Genomic DNA, 22457 nt, shown 5'->3' with positions numbered 1-22457 from the left:
AATCACAGGCTATTTACATAACTATCAACTAACAGTGCTTAATTCATCACACAGTAACTTACTACTCAAATGATGTATATACAAATATATAAAAATGTCCAAATATGACTTTATTGGGACATTCCAATTTTTCAACAAGGCATTGTGTCTGAGCAACACATTCATTGGGGAGCTGCGATGACGTCAGGTGCTCCTCTGGTTTCCAGAATTGCCATGCCCTTTTCTTTGCTTTCTTTATGCTTCTCCAAGCAATTCAATGGTTTTCTCAACTGAAATGCATTATTTGAACACAAATGTTTTCATATAAAACTTGTATTGATGCATGTTTTTCTATATTGAGGTACAACATTTGAGTGTGTATTTCAAATAGAGGCCTAAAGTATCGCAGTTTTAAAACAATATCACTGTTCATCCAAATTTGAATACCAACACAGTTAGTAATATCGGCCCTTTACCAGTACTTTTCACAATATCAAACAATAACTTACCATACTTACATATAAATATGTGACATATATTATATGTATGTATATGACATTATATATGACATACTCTGTGATTGGCTGGCGACCAGTCCAGGGTGGACCCCGCCTCTCGCCCGAAGACAGCTGGGATAGGCTCCAGCACCCCCGCGACCCTCGTGAGGAAAAAGCGGTAGAAAATGAATGAATGAATGAATGGACTTACCATACCACTTGAGTACCATAACCTGCCAATACCAGACTATAGCGACAGACCAAGGGTGGGCAAAGTTTTTAACTCTGGACCGCATTTACCGAGTTTACAAAATTGGCCGGGGGGGGGGACTATATATTAAATACATGCATACTAGTTTCAGCTTAAAATCCCTAATTGAAATCAGGCGGTCTGGATTCAAACGCTTAGCGGGCCGGGTATGACCCCCGATATCACATATTGTGTGGTGTTGTACATCAGCTATTGCATATATTAGTTGATGAACATTACCATCGGTCATACATTTGGCATGTACACAAGTGTGATGGACATTGTGCAGACACACATACACACCTGGTGGAAGTTAACACACGCTAACACACAGCTGAGAAGAATCCTTGTGGGCTTCATCACCAAAACCCTGAGAAAAAGAGAAATCCACAAAGCACATTTTCTTTGTGTCGCTGCGCCGATACACCCTCTGCTTTGGGAGAGAGGCTGAACGGTATTATAGCAACCCGAGTAAAGCATCTCCTCTTTTATTTATTATCCTGTGTTTTATTCATATCTTTCAATTTAATCTATCGATTTGCAGCTACGCTTGTTGCTCTCTCCACCGACTGTGCTCCCAGTCTGGCTGCTCAGGAGTGTGAACACGATATTGAATTTAGCCTTGTGGTGCACAATGTGTGTGTGTGTGCGCGCGTGCACACGCGCATGGGCTTTGTGCAGCACAACCCATGACATCCAACATTTATTGTGTGGACATTTCTTTTTTTTTGCTGGTGTACACCACAGACAGGCTATGTTTGCAGCAGTGATGTGTGATGACAATGTGACGTTCATGCCTAGTCTCCGCCTTGCAATCAACATGAAATGGGAGTTCGGTGAAACAGACACATGCAGCACACACTCACACGGTGCATTGATCCCATAATGATATTTTACTGTACTGGCTCGTGGGCTCAGGGTGTCCGTGCATCTGACTGGATATCCAGATCACCTGTGGGAATATTGGAATTTATAATTGGTTTTGTGCATGCATATGTGTGTGTTTGTGTGTGTGTCATCCTGCATTTTGCATGTTTTAGCTTTAAGAGTGACTGAGGTGGTCAGCCATTCCTGATGAATCTTCTACCGTCAAACCTCCCAAGGGGCGGGGTTTGGAATTTCACAATATATATGTATGTGTATGGTGTGTGCGTGTTGTTGTGTTCATTGTGTACATGCTGACTGCAGCACAAGGACCCAAAGCAAATAAAAGCCTTCCAGTCGTAAGATGCTTTACTGTTACTCTTTACAGTCACACAACTCCAAGCAGGGAGGAGGTTGAGGCACTCGTATCTACACAGATGTGTGTGTGTGTGTTAGAAAAGATTGGATTTAAAGGTTTAATAAGTATAAACCTCCACACCAGGTAGTGTTATATATTTAGTGTGTGTGCGTTCTTGCATCATTCTAAAAGTGTGTTACAATGTCCAAACCATCAATTGAAGGAAAGGGTGTGTTTCTTTTCTTCACCCGCCGGTGATGTCAGGTGTGCACTGTTTGCATCATGCTTATCCTCATGACTGGAGCTTGCAGGCCACTGTGTGATGACACGATGTCCAACAGCTACTTGCATGAAAAACCTTTGAGACACAAGCTTGTCTTGGACTCGTGCACACTCAAGCATGCTTGCCTACTTCTTTTCTGAAATTAATGTTACCAATGAACCAATAAAATGCACACTAATCGTATTTATTGCCCAATTAACTGACAAGAGAGTCTTTACTTATGTACTACTCACAGCAGTTTACGTTGACAATAGCTGGATTGGTTCACATTTAATTGTCCAAACACCACCAAGTCAAAGAGTAATATTATCAATATTAAATACAAAAATAATAAAATGTAGATTTAATGCAAGAAGCTATTAATATTTTTTTTATTATTATTTATAGTGGTAATGGTTTAATTTTATTTGAACATGCGTCAGGTTACAGTCCAATGCATCATTAAAAAATGAAAATGAAAATGGAAATGAAAATGAAAATAAATTAATGAAATAAAAATTCTAATTATTGTTAGATAATTGTTGTTATTGATAATTATTGTTATTGTTATTATTTGTTTTTAAACTGCTTTAAACTGCTAGCTCCTAAAGAGCAATTTATATGTCTTTTTTTTGCCTGAGAGGCACAAAGCAGTGATGATACAACTCCACAATAAAAAAAGATCATGTCTGGTGTAGTTTTAAGCTGAAAATAGGGCCACAAGGTGCCAAAAGTGCAGTTTATAGAGGTCAGTATTCATCTCTCCCATAGAAATACATGCTCCACATTTCACAGAGGTGCATATCGGGTACGTGCACGGAAATGCAGTTCAGTTGCAAATGTGGAAACTGTAAATAGTTCATGGTATATTGAATTGTTTTTGTCCTTTGCCCACTCTGCATCAGTAAAGTAGAATTTTCTTTTGTCAGAGGTCATTGGTAGCGGAGTGTTGCCTGTCATTTCATTTTTTTTAGAAAACATGTAACATTTGATGATCTTTTTTTTTTTACTGTTACCCTCAGAGGTATTTTGTAGAGCCATTCTTTTAGACAGCGACATTATCCTTGTCCTGTAATAGTACTGCGATCCGCTTGAAGAGCTATGTGAAGGTTCTAAAGGTCATGTGTTTCTTGGCCGCTTTTCCACTCACAGTGGCAGCGACACGTACAAACGTGGCTTGCTTGGTGTCACAGTAAAGACCAAAACGACTCCTCTGAGGGCACAGCGGGGTCACAAGCAGTGTGAGGCCTCCAATGGAATGCCAGGGGCAGGTAAACAGGCCGGCGCAGGAAATGACCCCTTATTTCCAGGAACCATTTGTCCCCTGATAAGAGGCCATTGGAGAGATAGAGCCCTGTGGGTGGTAAAGTACTTGGGTCATTTTTCTTTGACCAACCTCTTTATTTTTTCTCCGCTTGTCTTTCGTTTTGTGCTAAAAGAAACGGCGCACCCTCTGAATCTCCCCCATCCTTCTTGGTAATGGCCGTGAATAGCACCCATGTAAGAAAGCGAGGAGAAAATCAAGACTTCCCCCTTCGTCACGGGCCACCGGGCAGATTGCGGTGGTGGGACGTCAATTTTTGCACACTGTCATTTCTCGGCATGAGAGGATACAATGTGCTGCGATTTCTCTGTATTGTCTCGAACCATGATGGCGGGCCAAAGTGGGGCGGCCTTTTTCAAATTTCACAGTTTGAAAATTGGGAGGGAGCCGCCATCAAAGTGAAATGGCTGAATAAATACTGGAGTTTTCTGTCTTTTTTTTTTTTAAAGATGGGTCCTTTCTTTCTGCAGCCTTTGTGTTGTGCACATAGTGGATTCATTGGCATCTCTGTTCGCACAATGTGTGCTTTTTTTATGGGCATTCAGATTTTACTGTATTTTTTTCAAGACCTGAATCACTCTTGGAGATTTTAAAGTGTAATTTGTACAAACGATCATTAGCTATGATCATGTCTATCCTTTAGAGAAAAAACTTAATCGTAGATTTGATTCTGATTTAATTCTCAGAAGGACATTTTTAGGAACGTGAGTGTGTGTGTGATTGTGCTCTTCATAATCATTGTCATACTTTTTGTGTTGAAGTACGTTTTACAGTAGGTATTGCTCAAAAACAGCAGTATGAGCTGTTAGCTAACGTTTTTTGAAGTAGTGCTCTCCTCTCATATAAAGGATCTTTGACTGGCATTTTTCCATGTGCATCCTTAAAGACAGCAGGACACTCCTGTAGTATAGAGATTTTTTTTTTAATTCACAAGATGGATTAATATGGACTGTCTTTATTGTTCCCGTGTCATAAGATCTTGCAAGAGAGACATAATGTCCGCTGTCGTCTCTCGTCTCCAAACAGGCGATTATTATTTTCAGCATCGTGGCATATTTGTTCCATAGAACATTGGCAGGAATGGAGTGAACTCTTTTTTCAGTCATATAGTCTGTTTGTCTCGGTGGGTGGAGGCGGGGCCGAAGAGTGTAGCCTTATGAAAAGGTAATGTAAATTAGTCGATTGCAAGATATTGTTGTATCCAGTCGTGTGAGAACCTGTTTGCCTCCTTCTTGATTTCTTATTTTTTTGCTTGTTTGTCACATTTCAATGTTTCAGATCATCAAACAAATTGACATATTACTCAGTGACAATACAACTGAATGTCAAATGCCGTTTTTAAAGGAAAGTTTTATTATTAAGGGACAAAAAAAAAATCCACTCTGTGTGCATGCTCCCAGCCACCCATCGATAGAAACAGACTGTATGACTAAATGGCTCACTCCGTTCATACCATTTCTGAAATCAGAAAGTTAAGAGTTTGGCTTCTCAAAGCAATATGCGTTCAAAAGAGTAATACATTTGCATCATAAAAATCAGACCTCACAAATCACTCTGCGTTATATTTTTCTCCTGCCGATGAAGACACTCACATGTTCTTCTGCCGTGTACACGTATACAAGATGTCCCTTACATATGGTTCTGAGAAGCCAAACTACTTACTTAAAATGGCCTTAAAAAGCAACAAAGCAGAACTACCTTCCTCGTCACCGAAATCCAACCAGAACTGGACTCACAGGACCAAGTGGGGGGTAAATCACCATTGCTGTACTATACTGCTGATGGGAGAAATGTCTCTTTATGACCTTCTCTGGTGTCTTTTCGCATTCCAACCATCTTTGAAACAGATCTAGTCTTATGGTTCGACTGTGTTCCAACACTGTGAAAGCCCTGTCCATCCATAATGGTCCAAAGAAGCAGCAAATGTAACAAATCCATAAGCTAAACTTCCACGTACAACGTTGTACTCCAGCTACAACCCCTCTTTTTTTAAATTGTTTTTTTAAAGTTGTTTTCTAAATGTCACGGAAAATGTCAACAGAATCCTTACCAGGAAGAGACAGACATTTGTCTCTGTCTTGTTCCACTGCCATCTGTCTCTCCAGATTTGAGGAGAGTGCTGAGAGGCGTTCCCATGTCCTTGTCACTTTTCTTTCCGGCTCCTATGATACGTCCTACTTTTTGCTCCTCAGGGTTTCATGCATGTGTCGCAGAGAAGCCGTGACATGGCCTTGCATTCATTTATCAATTAAGAATCCAGGTGGTTTTCGTTATTAATTACCGCCGCCTGTGGTGACGTGGCAGGGAGATCAGAGTTCTGCAAAGCAGGCATACTCTTGACGGCTTTGCGTTGCCTTCGTGTTAGACAAGACTGCACACTGCATACATAATAAAGTAAGAATAATAATAAAGTCATGCAGCTTCCTTTTTGTTTTTCCTCCAGTTGCCTTTCTTAGGTTCATTTATTAGGTTCAATTATTATTTATTATTATTATTTGGCATTGTGTGTATGAAGGTGCACTGCGACAACACCCTAGCAGCTGTGCTTAATTTTGAGTAACGTCAAACCTCAGTCTTGTCACACCGGTCTTATTCTATTAAAAAAATAAAACAATTCAAAATGCATTCAATTTATTTGTCAGATTTAATAGATTGTAACATTGTGAAAATGACATTTTATTTGAGAGACAATAAACAGTACTTGGCTGCATCTTGGACGAGATCTGCATCTGCATCTTCAGGCATCTCTGAGTGGAGTTTGCATGTTCTCCCCATGTGTGTCTGGGTTTTCTCCAGGTACTTCGGTGTCCTCCCACAAAAGCATTCTATTCTATACATCCATTTTCTGCGGTGGTTATCCTCAAAAGGGTTGCTATCCCAGCGGACTTCGGGCGAGAGGTTGGGTGCACTCTGGACTGGTTGCCCTCAAATTGCCATCTATTGTATTCTGTTTAGTAATAATTTAAATGTAAAAACAATCATTCATTAGTTTTCTACAGCCTGTCCTCGCGGGGGTGCTAGAGGGCACAGGGCACATATAGTAGACGTCGCCAATTAACCTAGCATGTTTTTGGAATATGGGAGGAAACCGGAGTACCCGGAGAAAACCCACGCATGCACGGGGAGAACATGCAAACTCCACACAGAGATGGCCGAGGGTGGAATTGAACTCGGGTCTCCTAGCTGTGAGGCCTGCGTGCTAACCACTTGTTCGCCATGCAACCTAAAAACAATCAAACTAACAAAAATGCTATAGTAAAAATCGGGCTGTGTCAATTTTTTTCTTTTTTTTTTCTTTTTTTTTTTTTACAAATTAATTCTAATAATTATATAATAATAATGATTATTATAATAGAATTATTATCATTCAGAATAAAAAATCTATTTGTCTTTTTTATATTAGATTTTGTTAGCTATAAATTAAAACTGTGCATTTTTATGAGCCTTACCCTTACCTAAAAGCTCTGACATAAATGTCCATCTCCGCATTATGAAGCGTCCCAATGTAATTCATTACTTGGAAAAGCATGCATGTCACAGCTGTAGTGCTCCATTAGACAGCAGCTTCATTCAAAAGGATACCATCAACAAGTCTCGACAGTGAAAGCCATGCTAACCAAATTGTTGACCCATGACAGCACGAATTATTGCTTCAATTTTCGCCAAATACATGTTTCCCCTGAATGTAATTCTCCATCCGATGTTTACCCTCTGTTGGGTCATGCTTGGTAAATTGTTATTGCTCTCGTCGATTACCAGCACAGGAGAAATGACAAAGAGCCTATAAAGAACATGATTTAAAATCCCAAATATATATATATAATTTTGTTTTTTCCAAAGAAGATTACTGCAGAGAGTGATTTTCTCTTATTTGATTTTCCTGCTTTTATCCAACTTGTTGTGGCTTTATGTTTTTCATTAACTTCCTCTTTCAAGGTTACTCGACTGTTTTTTGTTGTCTTCTCATGAGTAGATTTGTGAAGATGATTCCAAAAGATTCCACAACTTAATCTTCGGACTGCTCTTCCAGGAATAAAGCAAAGGGCACATTTTATTTGGCTTGTGCCCTCATGAGTTGTATTTATTTTCAGTGCGGTGGCCGTGCAGTTTCTTTTAAAACAGGCCAGTGCAGTGTCACTTTACCACCCGAAATCAGCAGTGCATATCTTGCAGCGCTTATATTTGCACATATATATACACATAGCTCCTCTGATTTCCCGGCCAAACCACAGTGGGCATCCTTGTATGTATATTTCTAGACACTTTTTAGTACATATGGCCACAAAGTTCCATCAGACTCCCGCCGAGGAGCTTGGTTTGTTTTCGTCCACTCTGTGAAAAACGAGACTGCATCCGTTCACCTCACAGATGCTTCTAGGTGTTAACCGTGATTGCTGTCACTTAGAATCAGCGTGTCAGTAGGTAATGTCATCACCTACAAGTGTTCTCATGAAGTGCTCCAGTGGTCAGGAACCGTAGTGATGGTTGGTTCATAGTCATCAAGACTACAAATTTAGTTCCCAACCATTCATGAGATGCTCTTTCTCGCAGCCACCCAGCATGCGTCCAATTAAGCTTGTTCTGATAAAGGTGACTTCAATAATGTTCTGTCAGTAATGTGTGTCCCCACCAAACGTGAGGATTGAAGTGAAGACAGGCTTTGCTACACATCTTAAAACGAAGCCTGGAGTAAGAAACATAGGAGTTGTAAATGTGATCATATTGTTTTTTGCACACATATTTTGCATATCGCACGCAGTTCGTGACCAAAAATGGTCAGCATTGGCGTGGAATGACAACGCTCCCACAGACTTAATACGCCTTACAAAGTACTGTTTATTACTAGGGCATGATGGCTTGGGATGACTTTGAACGCTCGGTTCCAGAGAGTTTTTTCTAACACTGGCTCTTTGTGACATCAGAGTGCCGGGCTTCCTTATATGGGTGTGCACTGTAGGCCAGTAATGTGTGTCCTTGTGACCACCAAACATGAGAAAAAAGGCAGGCTTTGTTACACATTTTAAAACAAAGCCTGGAGCTCTGCCATCTCATATCATCAGTTAGCAAGAAACATGGGGTTGTAAATGTGATTGTGTTGTTTTTCTTCACTAGGCTAACCTTGCACAATGTTGCTGTTAAAATGTGTTAGCAGTGTAACTCATGTGGGCTGCACGCCGGTTGTGTGGTTAGTGCGCAGATCTCACAGCTAGGAGACCCAGGTTCAATCCCACCCTCAGCCATCTCTGTGTGGAGTTTGCATGTTCTCCCCGTGCATGCATGGGTTTTCTCCGGGTACTCCGGTTTCCTCCCACATTCCAAAAACATGCTAGGTTAATTGGCCACTCCAAATTGTCCATAGGTATGAATGTGAGTGTGAATGGTTGTTTGTCTATATGTGCCCTGTGATCTTGCCCGAATATACTATACTGCTGGTATTTACAGTTAAAGAGAGACGTGCAACGCACTTCAATTTTTCTTATTAATAAGCAGCGGGGGACACATGCAGTAAACAATCACAGGAGCTGCTGTCGGCCACTCTCTACATTTCTAACATGCTGTGAGCATGCTTTTGTGAAGCTTTGTTTGAGTTTTGTTACGTAATAAGTTGCCGGCTTATATCCTTACATTATGTATATGTTCTTGACTGCACAATCAGAGTATTGAGCTAACGCAGCCATAAACCGCCTTAATTCCAGCATCAAAGCAATATTTTGTCCAGCATACTTCCATAGTGTTCTACATCAAACAGAACACTATGCACGCAACAATTTTCAGGATTATTGCGTGCAGTTTGTTTGGCTTACAGGTGGCAAGCGGCACAGTCCTTGGCTTACAACGGTCATCCATACTGTGAGGTCAGAGCGCCGCCTGTGTAATCTAAATGGTAAAGAGACTGCAGGGCTTGACTGCCCGTGTTCCACCATGTTGGAGACCTGGCATTTGGCCCCCGTTTGAGGACCAAAGCTGTAATTTTCCATCGTCTTCTGTTCTCCCGGGGCCTTGTGTTGGAAAGTATTCTTTTATATGCTTATCCTTTCATGTTCTCCGTCTTTATCATCAAATGCACACATGTCCCTGTGCCCTTGTTCTGTCCTGCCAGCATGTGGTATGAATTTGCCTTGTTCTTATTGTTGTGCTGCTTTTATTGATACCATCCCTCCCCTTTGTCTTCCTTCCTCCCTTCTTCCTTCCCATGCATCCTCTTCATCTATTAAGCCCCCGTTCCTCCCCACAGCACTCACACTCATCGGTATGATCTCCGCCTTCCTCTTCACCCATGGCACATCCTCTGCGCAAACGGGAGTGTGAGAGAGCCAAAGGGAGAGCGTGATGCAGGGGGCCCAAGGAGCAGGGTTTAATGAAGCCAGCCTAAATGAATTTACTGCCTCCCATTGAGCCGCAAGCTCCCAAGTGGCCGACTTAGCCGTTGTGTTTTCAGGCGGTCGCGCCATCCTGCTACCTGTTTGTCACACCTCCGTAATTAGCCGCTGCTATTGAGGAGAGTAATTGCGTATTAGAGGCGCTCTCTGTTATGGGAGCCTCAAAAGTGAACATTTTCATGCAAATCGGGGGGGCCGAAATGAAGAAAATTACCCAGGGTGTCTAGTGCGGGGAGAAATACACGGAGGTCATTTTCCGTCAAAGCAAGAAGAAAGGAAATTGCCGGTACTGTTAAACGGATGGAGGACGTCTGCTTAGATTTGTTCACTGGGATATTTGTGTACAAATCTCAGGGGGATAAACACAGGGAATGTTTTTTTTTTGTTTTTTTTTGCGCCATGGCTGATTTACCATTTCAAATTGTTGTTTTAAACATCATTCTGTGATGGGGGTTTGGAAGTAAATTGGACTTATTATTAACTGCTGCTGTTGCTCACCAGGTTTGTATTACAAGGTCCTGGGGACAAATACTGTGTTCATTGCTATTCCTAGTCTTTACTCCATTGTGTCTGTCTGTGTGTGTGTGTGGGGGGGGGGAGTCTGTAAAACAAAACATAAACGTCACGTCAGCTGTTAGTTGCAACCCCTTCGGTTCAAAAGGGAGACGTTTACAAACTCGTAATTAACACAGTCTAGCTTTAAATGACAGAGAAACTCACTGACCATTGACCATTGTTTTAAAAGCGTCCAATTTAAGATTTTTATAGCCTTTTATAAAATTATGTTTTAACCAGGGATGTCATTGACTACAGTCAAATCTGATTCATTATGTTGCACTACCGCTAATAGTATAAAGCTAGAGCTTCATGCAATCATGACAAATCAGCAGATCTTGCTTTTCATTTTCTAGGGTCATCTTTAACATTAATAATAATACTTCCACACTTGGCATGATTTTTTTCATAGCCGTTAAATCTGGAGAGCAGGGGTCTCAAACTCACGGCCCGCGGAACTCTAGTTTGAGGCCCCCGCCTTGATATGAAAGTTTAATGTTAGTGCGACCCACACGAGTTTGATATGGATGCTTTATTGTATCATGTACTCAGAAATGACAGCTTAAAGCTGTGTGTGCACCGGACACAATTGAGGCGATTTTGCCCCGCACATATGGACATTCTTTGTAAACTTGCCATTGGCACCCTCCCATGTAGTCCGAATGGTACAGTCTTGATCACATGACTTTTTATTTGGATTCGACGGTGAGCTTGATAGTCCCATCACATTTCTCCAAATCGAATTGTCACCAATTCTAAAACGGTGTTTACATGCGTTTTGGCACCACATTGTTCTGCAATTTACCGTTTATTTACTTATTTATGACTCATCCGACTAGTTTGTGCACTATTTGTATTACGCACTTGGCACACAGTTCATGACCGAAAATGGAAAGCATACTGTTTATTACTCGGGCATGACGGCTTGGGATGGCTTTGAATGCTCGGTTTCAAAGATTTTTTTTAACACTGACTCTCTGTGACATCACAGAGTGCCGGGCTTCCTTATATGGGCGTCTGCCTTCCCCCAAGCTCTTCCATGTAAAGATATATAAATACATCTTTGAGCTTGGGCGTTCCAGTTGGCAAAAAACAAAACAAAACATATAAATACATCTTTGGTAGCGAAGTCAGTCTTCCAAGCTTGTCGTCTCCATCACTCTACTTGATGTTGTAATTTATGTATTTTTTGTTGCTAAAATCACTTAACACTGATCTACTATGACTTTCTTGGAACTGACATTCTTCAGACACTCCCTGGAAACTTGGGCAAGCTTTCTTCTTCCTTGGAACTTCCAACCACCTCATTTCATTGAAGTCGTAATTTATTTGGGCCTCATATTGTAAGGAGAGGCAGAAGTCAGTGTGAAGAAAGCTTTGCAGCTACAGTTGTCCTGCCAAACAACGCATAGCTATCACTTTTATTTATAGTTCCAAACCCTCTGAAAGAAGTGTAGGGTATCCTATGTTGTGAATGAATTTTAGTTCACGTTTGACAAATCGGGAGCACTAAATGTGTCAGACATTCAGAATGTTTACCGTGTTGGGCCTGAAGTGGACTTATCTAATGCTCGGGCCCTTGAAGCGCGCCAAAGCTCCTATATTTGATGTCCACTTCCATTACCTATTAAGCCTTTGTCAGATTGCAGCACTGTGAAGTGGGCGCCGGTTGCCGCTGGTAACACTTCTCTCCAGCTTGCAGTCTATTCAGCTCATGCCGCCACCCTTCAGAGACCGCTAATAACTATTTGCTCAGACTTATACATTCTCACCCGCCTGACTTAATTTTTTTTCCTCCTCTCTCACCCCATTCATCTTTCTGAAGCCATATTTTCTTTCCCTTTTTTGCCCTCACTCCATTCTTCTTCTCTTCTCCGGCGTCATCTTTCCTTTCGTTAAAGCAATAACTATTTAAACCCTCCTTTGCTCCAAGGTCCCGTCAGATCCCCTCGAAGCCAAATGCTATTAAATAAGGTCTCTGGAGCTCAGCTGGAGAGCCTGTGTGTATGTGTTTGGATACTGTATAAGTGGGAATCTTTGCTGGGGCGTTTTAGTTTATGCATTCACTTGGGTGTTGAGGTTATCTCCTTTTTTGGTCTTCAATAAGACTGGACTCCATTGGTGGAGAACTCAAAAGAGGCTTATGAAAATTCAACCGAGAGCCAGCTGCAACCCGGAAAGGGGTGAAAATCTAAATATTGCGGCGTCAATGACCTTGCGGTATGACTTTTTGCATCTCTTGGCCATATGTGACAAGCCTTCAACACAAACAAGAAGATTGAACGCACACGTGCCTTCGTTCTCCTTGGAACAACTGCAAACACATTTTGTTGTAGACGTTTCTCCACTTTAACTCCTACTAGATTTATCTGGCTTAGAATGTGGCCTTCTAGAATGTGAAGTCTCCACATACCTTTGAGGCAGCCACCGCTGTATGAGTTCCTGCTTTTTTGAAATCAGAGTCAGAATGGTGGCTTGTCACCTTGTAAAGAAGTCTTTATGACTCTATCTCTTACTTCAATCTTTTCTGTCTCTATGTATTTTGCTTTCAATGGTTCGCAAGGAATACTCGGCATTCCCTATAATTTCAGAGTTCACTGCTTTTAATATGAAGCAGCAGCTGTTTTGGTTTTGCTTTCGTCACAACCTCTGACCTACCATAATTCAGTTTATAACTTGCTGTACCGGAGGCCGAACCACATTCACTCATGTGAAATTTGCTCCGAATATTGAAGGATGTGAACGTCTGCGTCCATACACTAGCATTTACAAGGCTAAAACCCCAAACAGCTAAGAGCAAATTGAATTCTGGATTGGAATTATGGACGTAATCAAAAGTGAGCATGCTTCAATTTGTACCATTCTTGGACACTCGTGACACCTTGAGTTGTTTCGTTTGATCAGTGTGTGTGCCGTGTCTTACGCAAGCATGGTAGACGTCACTGCTCCCAGCACGGTTGGGATGTTTGCTCATGCATGAGCACCGACATGGGAAACAAACCTGAAGGTGAATCAATTGGTTTGCTCCTCAACTCAAAAATAATCTACAATGCCATTAGTGTGATTGTTCCTCCTGACAGTTATTAACAATAACTGTGCAATACAAGGCTGCAAGGTGGAGGAGTGGTTAAGCACAGGCCTCACAGCCAGGAGATCTGTTCAGTTCCAACCTCAGGCATCTCTGTGTTCTCCCCGTGCATGCGTAGGTTTTCTCCGGGTACTCCGGTTTCCTCCAACATTCCAAAAACATGCTAGGTTAATTGGCGACTCCAAATTGTCCATAGGTATGAATGTGAGTGTGAATGGTTGTTTGTCTACATGTGCCCTGTGATTGGCTGGCGACCAGTCCAGGGTGTACCCCGCCTCTCGCCCGAAGACAGATGGAATAGCCTCCATCACCCCCGCGACGCTTGTGAGGATAAGCGGTAGAAAATTAATGAATGAATGAATGTGCAATACAAATAAACAAAAGGACCCGACGACGTGAAAACTCAAGCTCATTCATTCCTCCTGCCAGTTATTGATGGTGACCACCACCTTGCATTACAACAGTTAACGGAATGATTCTAACAAAGTCAAACCCCAGGTTATTAACGGTCATCATCACCTCACATAATAAATATAGACAGACCAGAGCAACTCGGAATAATCCACTAAGTGAAACATATGCACGGGCACGCACGGACACTTGTAATCAGAGTAATTGTTCCTCTTGACAGCTTGAATAGCATAAGTAATGAATGACCTGTAGGTAGCCACAAAGACAGCATAGTTGCAGTGTTGTATCCTGAAGTGATGGTGTATGTACATAAGCTGCTGAAGTATGAATGAGTACACCTTCGTGTTACTTGGGTGTAACCAAGCATGACTGTAATATTACACTCTGGGTTGAAGGTCAGTCTGTGATTTTATCAATATCACTATAAAAGAGCTCATTCTCCAGAATCCAAATATTTATTGAGCAAACTTTACAGTCCCCATCTTAGTGTTGTGGTGTTAAGCAAGTTAAACAGGGAGGGAGACCTGTCTCATTTGCAAATTAAATCCGCTTTAATATGACGGCTGCTTGGCATGTCAGCTTTAAATATGATAGGCTATTAGCTATTCAGTCCCGCTGTCCGATTAATGCACGCTATGCAAAAATGCAAACGTGCAAAAACCCGTCTTCAATCAGGCAGGACTACACGCTGAGATTGTGTTAAGAATGAGATGGTTAGAGGTGAGGTATTCATCCTGTCCTTTCGCAGGGCGCAAATCAGTTTTTGGCCTTCCACGTTTGTCAGCACCTTGTCTGCTTAATTTAAAGATGTCATGGTTTATGGCCGACGTGTCATGGCACGAGGAGAGGTACACTGTGGGGCTTGTTAGGTGGCTCTCTTGCCGTGATTTGCATTTGATCTGAAGCCTTCACCTTTATCACCAGAGAAGTATTCAGCAGAGGGAAGGTGTAGAGTAAATTAGAATGAATGTAAGGTGTGGATGGGAGATACTGCTGATGACTTCAGGGCTTGTGAGTTTGTTGAAAAGCTGATCTCCGATTCTGTGCTTGATTTTCCTTTGATTTCAAAAAAATAAAAAAAGCACATTGATTCTGCCATTGTTCAGGTTTTGCATCATTCTCGGTGGAAATTGGCTCTCCTTCCTTCGTCAGCCACTTTTAACAATTAAACCTGTCGACAACCCCCTCCCGAATAAATTTAACAGCACCTCGTAAAATTCTCTTCAGACATCACAAATATTGATTAGCATATCCGTGCAGTGGATAGTGATGCAGTACATTTTAAGCTAATAAGCTTTTGACTATGCAGCGAGGGAGAGGCTGATGCTGTCTCTTTTTTTTGCCATCTTGTGAAATATGCAATACATCTTCATTTTAACGATCTTGTAAATGTCCGCACCCGCATCTTTTCTTAATGAAAAGAATACATGATTGTCAAATAGATCTCGTTTGAGATGAAAACTGAAGACGTGATTTATTTCAGACATTCAAGTTACATTAAGCAACATCAAGTGGGTACAGGTGCACAATTCATGTTTTAAATTAACTTGATGTTGCGTTGCGTTCGTTAATGTAGGCTTTCAGGTTGCTTCTCTGCCTCGGCTTTGCCACTTCGTTTTTTTTTTTTTTTTGGTTGATGAACTTTAATAATGGTGATGATGACAGGTGTGGTAGTGTTTGCGACATGATGCGATTTTTTTTTAACAGTTTGCTTCTTGAAGGCATCCACTTTCTCTTCTAGTTTAACCACTTTTCCTTACAGTCCCATCAACTTCCTACCGAGTGCTTCAACATCATTCTTCGCTTCCTTAGTAGTTGTTTTAGTTGAACTCGTCTTTTATGTCGTTCAACATCCTCGTGTTCCTAGTGCCAGGTTGTATTCAAGCCAGTGGTGTCAGCAAACTGATCTGTAATTATGGTTGGGATCTGTCTTAGTCAGAAACTTTTCATTTCAGTCCTTCCTGAGGGCGCTGAATTATCTGAATGTTTCCTAAGTAGTTTTATGGGCTTTAGAAGTTGTTATTGTTAATGAAGCATTCATTTAACGATAAATGGTCACATAATTACATGGTGGCTGCACAGTGGACGAGTGATTAGCACACCAGCCTCACAGCAAGGAGACCCGAGTTCAATTCCACCGTCTGGCATCTCATGAGTGGAGTTTGCATGTTCTCCCCGTACATGCGTGGGTTTTCTCTGGTTTTCTCCCACATTCCAAAAACATGCTAGGTTAATTGGCGACTCCAAATTGTCCATAGGTATGAATGTGAGTGTGAATGGTCGTTTGTCTATATGTGCCCTGTGATTGGCTGGCCACCAGTCCAGGGTGTACCCCGCTTCTCGCCCGAAGACACCGGGGATAGGCTCCAGCACCCCCGCGACCCTTGTGAGGCTAAGCGGTAGAAAATGAATGAATGAATGAATGAATGGATGAATAATTACATGGCATTCCAAGTGGCTCTTTAAACACCGGTTCATTTGAGCATTTGTGTATGTAATCATAGCAATATGGAAGTTTTTACAAACAACAACGTGGCAGTTGCAAGAAACACACAGTGGTTGGTCTCATACAGGACTTCATTCTCCAACGACTCACAACAAACAAACAACGGTAAACCTTGAATAAAACCACGCCTCTAACCCGACTGCGGACTGGCGGCCAAACAGGAAGTTAGCCAACACTTCTCGTAGAGGAGGCGGAAGCTTGTTCGGGAAAATGAACCTGCCGTCATCCGAGCCCAGCAGTGACAGCATATTATCCATTCTGCAGAGAGTGGCCTACAGCAGCTCCTGTGTGAATGTTCACTGCATGTGTTCTCTGCTTGTTCATGAAGCGCCGTGCAGCCTCCAATTAAACCAGTGTTTCTCAAATAATGGGGAGGGTGTCAACTGTTGGGGGGGAGTGAGAGGCAATAAGGACTTTCAATGATAGTGCAGACCTGCCAGTATGTACACATTCATCTTAATCTGCATGCAATATGGCTTTTGAATACACTTGTATGCTTCACAAATCATTTTGTTGAATGTGGTTAGCATGCACCAGGCCACCGTATGGCCCAGGCGCTGTCATTAAACCCACAAATTTGACCCGATGAGTTATTCCATTCCATTCTCCTCCACTTCTCCGCCACCCAATGAGTTATGATTTAATTTATTTCCAACATGCATACAGTTTATATTGAATGTGTGAATGGGAAAAAACACCCACTGTAACTTCTGGGTGTTTATCTGCATGACCATGAAATTTGGGACATGCTTTTATGAGACTGTCGAGAACATTTGTAAAATGTGAGATTTGTTGAAGAACATGGCCACCAGCAAGCAAAAAGTATGTGCATGGTACTAATTGTCAATAAGTCATTGGCCGTTTTTCTAATGATTATAAAACATTGAGGATATTCATTCTATTCACAGTCAACCGTATACTAACATGTTTATTAAAACAGTTTGAACTCTGAAAGGGCACTCTATTATTTACAGTCATGTGGAAAAATACCCTTCAATCTTTAAAAAAAAAAAGACAGAAATTCATATTCTAAATGAGTCTACTCACAGGTGCTTCAGACCTGTATTACAGTGAACATGGTGCTTTCATGTTTTTACATTTCAGAGTACATTTTGCCCATCCAGAATGTCAGCGAGTGATTGATGTCAATGCATATTTCCATTATGCCTTTAAGGCCTAATTCTAAAGTGCTCTTTGAAAAAAAACGGTGCGTGTTTTGCCAAGCCCGGAGCTGTGACGTGTGGGCAGCTGAAAAGCTACATGCAACATGTGATTACAGCAAAGGTTAGCATACGTTTAGAGCAACTTAATGGTGTTAGATAGCTGCTTGTCAATTTGGTCTCCAACCTGCCAGAGAAACTTTCATCTTCCCACGGTTTTTATGCAAACGTCCAACAATGTCACTGACATCAATTTGCCCCTAAAAGCTGTGCTGTGTGTCGGGTTATTACACAGTTGACACAATCATACATTGTCCTCTGAGAGAGAGAGTGAGTACAGGGAGAACATGCAAAACAAGGACATAGCTTTATGCCAAAGGTGCAATGGCTTCATCCTTATATATATGTACAGTGAAGAAAATAAGTATTTGAACACCCTGCTATTTTGCTATTTCTCCCACTTAGAAATCATGGAGGGGTCTGAAATTTTCATTGTAGGTGCATGTCCACTGTGAGAGAGATAAACTAAAAAGAAAAATCCAGAAATCACAATGCATGATTTTTTAACAATTTATTTGTGTGATACAGCTGCTAATAAGTATTTGAACACCTGAGAAAATGAATGTTAATATTTGGTACAGTAGCCTTTGTTTGCTATTACAGAGGTCAAACGTTTCCTGTAGTTTTTCACCAGGTTTGCACACACTGCAGGAGGGATCTTGGCCCACTCCTCCACACAGATCTTCTCTAGATCAGTCAGGTTTCTGGGCTGTCGCTGAGAAACACGGAGTTTGAGCTCCCTCCAAAGATTTTTGATTGGGTTCAGGTCTGGAGACTGGCTGGGCCATGCTAGAACCTTGATATGCTTCTTACGGAGCCACTCCTTGGTTTTCCTGGCTGTGTGCTTCGGGTCGTTGTCGTGTTGGAAGACCCAGCCACGACCCATCTTCAATGCTCTGACAGAGGGAAGGAGGTTGTTCCCCAAAATCTCACAATACACGGCCCCAGTCATCCTCTCTTTAATGCAGTGCACTCGTCCTGTCCCATGTGCAGAAAAACACCCCCAAAGCATGATGCTACCACCCCCATGCTTCACAGTAGGGATGGTGTTCTTTGGATTGTACTCTTCATTCTTCTTCCTCCAAACACGCTTATTGGAATTATGACCAAAAAGTTCTATTTTGGTCTCATCTGACCATAAAACTTTCTCCCATGACTCCTCTGTATCATCCAAATGGTCATATGCAAACTTAAGACGGGCCTTGACATGTGCTGGTTTAAGCAGGGGAACCTTTCGTGCCATGCATGATTTCACATCATGACGTCTTAGTGTATTACCTACAGTAACCTTGGAAACGGTGGTCCCAGCTCTTTTCAGGTCATTGACCAAGTCCTGTCGTGTAGTTCTGGGCTGATTCCTCACCTTTCTTAGAATCATTGAGACCCCACGAGGTGATATCTTGCATGGGGCTCCACTCCAATTGAGATTGACCGTCATGTTTAGCTTCTTCCATTTTCTAATGATAGCTCCAACAGTGGACCTTTTTTCACCAAGCTGCTTGGTAATTGCTCCGTAGCCCTTTCCAGCCTTGTGGAGGTGTACAATTTTGTCTCTGGTGTCTTTGGACAGCTCTTTGGTCTTCGCCATGTTACAAGTTAAAGTCTTACTGATTGTATGGGGTGGACAGGTGTCTTTATGCAGCTAACGACCTCAAACAGGTGCATCTGATTCAGGATGATACATGGAGTGCAGGTGGACTTCTAATGGGCAGACTAACAGGTCTTTCAGGGTCAGAATTCTAGATGATACACAGGTGTTCAAATACTTATTTGCAGCTGTATCACACAAATAAATTGTTAAAAAATCATGCATTGTGATTTCTGGATTTTTCTTTTTAGTTTATCTCTCTCACAGTGGACATGCACCTACGATGAAAATTTCAGACCCCTCCATGATTTCTAAGTGGGAGAAATAGCAAAATAGCAGGGTGTTCAAATACTTATTTTCTTCACTGTATATAAGACGGGTTGAACGTAGAATAGATAACAACATAGTTTTAGACACCAAAATTCCGTCATTGTTTTGCCATGATAACATTTTTCCTTATCAACAAGCATGTCCTCCCAACAGCAGCAGGATATGAATCACAGATGAGGAATGAATTGATCCGTCCCTAATTATTTAGTTGCATTATTGATCGTAATACTTTCAGGAAACAAACTCAGTATGTTAAACCTGCTGATAGCGACAGGAAAAAAAAGGAAAGAACATTTTACCACAGACACATGCACTTTCAATGAACTGGGATGAATCAAAAACTGCATGAATAAGACCAAAATGCAACAAAAAAAAATTTTAAATCTTAATTTTTTGTGTTCGATGTGCACATCAACAAATTCATTTAAATTAATTTTCTACATATTGATTTACTTCAGTGCTTCTGATTTATTTTCTTCCATGCCCCCTTAAGGACATATTTTATGTTTTTTGCACCCCCCGCGATTTGGAATGCAAGAGATACTGATTATATTTATTCATTTATCTGTACTGTACAGACTGAACTTTAACCTAAAACTAGGGAAATATAACAAAATGGAGAATATACAAAGCAAGCAGACCTCACAGCTAGGAGACCCGAGTTCAATCCCACCCTTGGCCATCTCTGTGTGGAGTTTGCATGTTCTCCCTGTGCATGCGTGGGTTTTCTCCGGGTACTCCGGTTTGCTCCCACATTCCAAAAACATGCTAGGTTAATTGGCGACTCTAAATTGTCCATAGGTATAAATGTGAGTGTGAATGGTTGTTTGTCTATATGTGCCCTGTGACAGCTGGGATAGGCTCCAGCATTCCCTGCGACCCTTGTGAGGATAAGCGGGAGAAAATGAATGAATGAGAACATACAGTCTAATTGCATGTTGAGTACGATGAATTTGTATATGTTGGTAGCTCTACATTTAAATGAAAACTGCAGAATAGGTGCATAATCTGGAAGATCTACAAAGCTTTCTGGGCGGGTTATCGTATCGTACTCAATACAAAGCGCCGAAAATTAGCATGCTAGGTCCTCTTTAACATCCATCCATTTTCTATTTCGCTTATCCTCACTAGGATTATGGGTATGCCGGAGCCTATCCCAGCTGTCTTTGGGCGAGAGGTGGGGTACACCCTGGACTGGACGTTCTCTTTAACATGTCACTGTTATTGCCGAGACATGTTGAATTGTGAAGGTGTAAATGTGGTGTACCTTAATATGACCACTTTTATGTATTGTGAGCATTAAAGACGCAACAACCCATTCAATGTAGGTCAATACAGTATGGATTGGGATTGGGCCAATTTTTACCATTTTTAATCGAGATTAGAGGATGAGCCCACCGGATCTTGACAGCAGCTACCTTATCGTGTGGAGTGGTTAGCAAAGCTACAGCCTTTTTTTGCCTGCATTCTAATAGTAAGGTTCATTTCACTCGAACAGCACATTGTCGTTGAAGAAGGTAATGACAAATAGAGGCGTCTTCAAAATGCAAACAAGGTTGAGTTAAGGATCTCAATCTGTAATATTCATCAGCATGGTACACTAATGGTGCGTCACTAATTGATGTTTGTGTCCATGTGTGCTTGCTGTGCATATATCCACTTTTAAATGCTTGTGTTTTCATTGCATGTGGATTACTGTTTGCCTACCAATGAAAGTGTGAATTTATCCCTCAGTGGAGTGCGTGTTATGCGTCCCATGCGTTCTCATCCCCAACCCCACAATGTTTGACCAAGTCTTAGAGCGCAAAACTGCATTTGCCCTCTTTCTTTATATTGCTTTTATTGTGAGTCCTAAAAAGTGCTTTTGTTGGAAGCTCGGCAGCCATGCCTCACACCTGCCAATTCCACACAGAAGTAATATCTGATAACTTCATCATCCTGAAACACTACAACACACGACTTTTTCACTGTGACTCTTTGTGGCCAATTATCTTCCTTATGTTGGCTGTGTGTTAATCTGTCTAGTCATGTCACGTCAAGTTCATTTATAAAATACCTAGCATAGAAGTATGCTCTACATATATATTGAATATCGCCTGCTATATAAAATAGGCTTTTTTAGACATATTTTTCCAATCCATACACTCACTCCTAAACGTTCTGTTGCATGAGAGACTAAACACTCCCAAAGATGCTCCCAAAGACGCATTTATATGTCACGATAGGCACAAAGAGGTGATGCTGCAACTTACAATAGAAGAGAGCATGTTTGATGCAGTTTTAAGTGGGAAAAAAACCCCAAATATACATTACATACAATATACGCTGCCGTGTTGCATGAAGGACGTTACGCATTGAAATTTTAACATGTGCACACACAGTTCAGTTGCAAATGTGAAAATAGTGTGTAAATAGTTCACTTTTTACTCTAACTTTTTATTCTGCTGAAAGATGAGAGTCTAATCTTTCTTTTGGTATATAACATGTCTATAGAGCTCAAGAACAATAATCTATATGTCTAGAAAAATCAGTCAAAATGGCCGGTACCGATGAGTTAATGATGTTTCTGGTTCGGCACTTTTAGTATGGAGAAAAACACCCAGGTTCTTCCATTTTTTCAAGCTCTGAAATGAACATATGAGTCCAAAGTCCTAGTTTCACAATTTATTTTAACAGAAGTGAGTACGAGCGCTTGTAATGCCAGCGCTGGAGAGAGCGATCAGCCACCAGCCAATGTTTAGCACAGTCTGACTAATCTACAAAGATAAACTGTGATCCCCCTCTGCTTCAGTGGGTGTAAACCTCCGTTATAGTTGTTGGAATATTAGTTTAAAGAGTAAGTGGA

General features: G+C 41.4%; 1 protein-coding gene across 4 annotated transcripts in view; it reads left to right on the top strand.

Annotated features, from left to right (window-relative positions):
• The window catches only part of fbxl17 (F-box and leucine-rich repeat protein 17), a 235595-nt gene that overhangs the window by 90103 nt on the left and 123035 nt on the right, over positions 1–22457 (top strand). The window lies entirely within an intron of this gene.

Source organism: Doryrhamphus excisus, linkage group LG3 (assembly GCF_037039965.1).
Source record: "Doryrhamphus excisus strain RoL-2023G ecotype Guam linkage group LG3, RoL_Dexc_Guam_v1.1, whole genome shotgun sequence".
Taxonomy (NCBI): Eukaryota; Metazoa; Chordata; class Actinopteri; order Syngnathiformes; family Syngnathidae; genus Doryrhamphus; species Doryrhamphus excisus.
The sequence above is the reverse complement of the archived record's forward strand: the minus strand, read 5'-3'. Positions and strand labels throughout refer to the sequence as shown.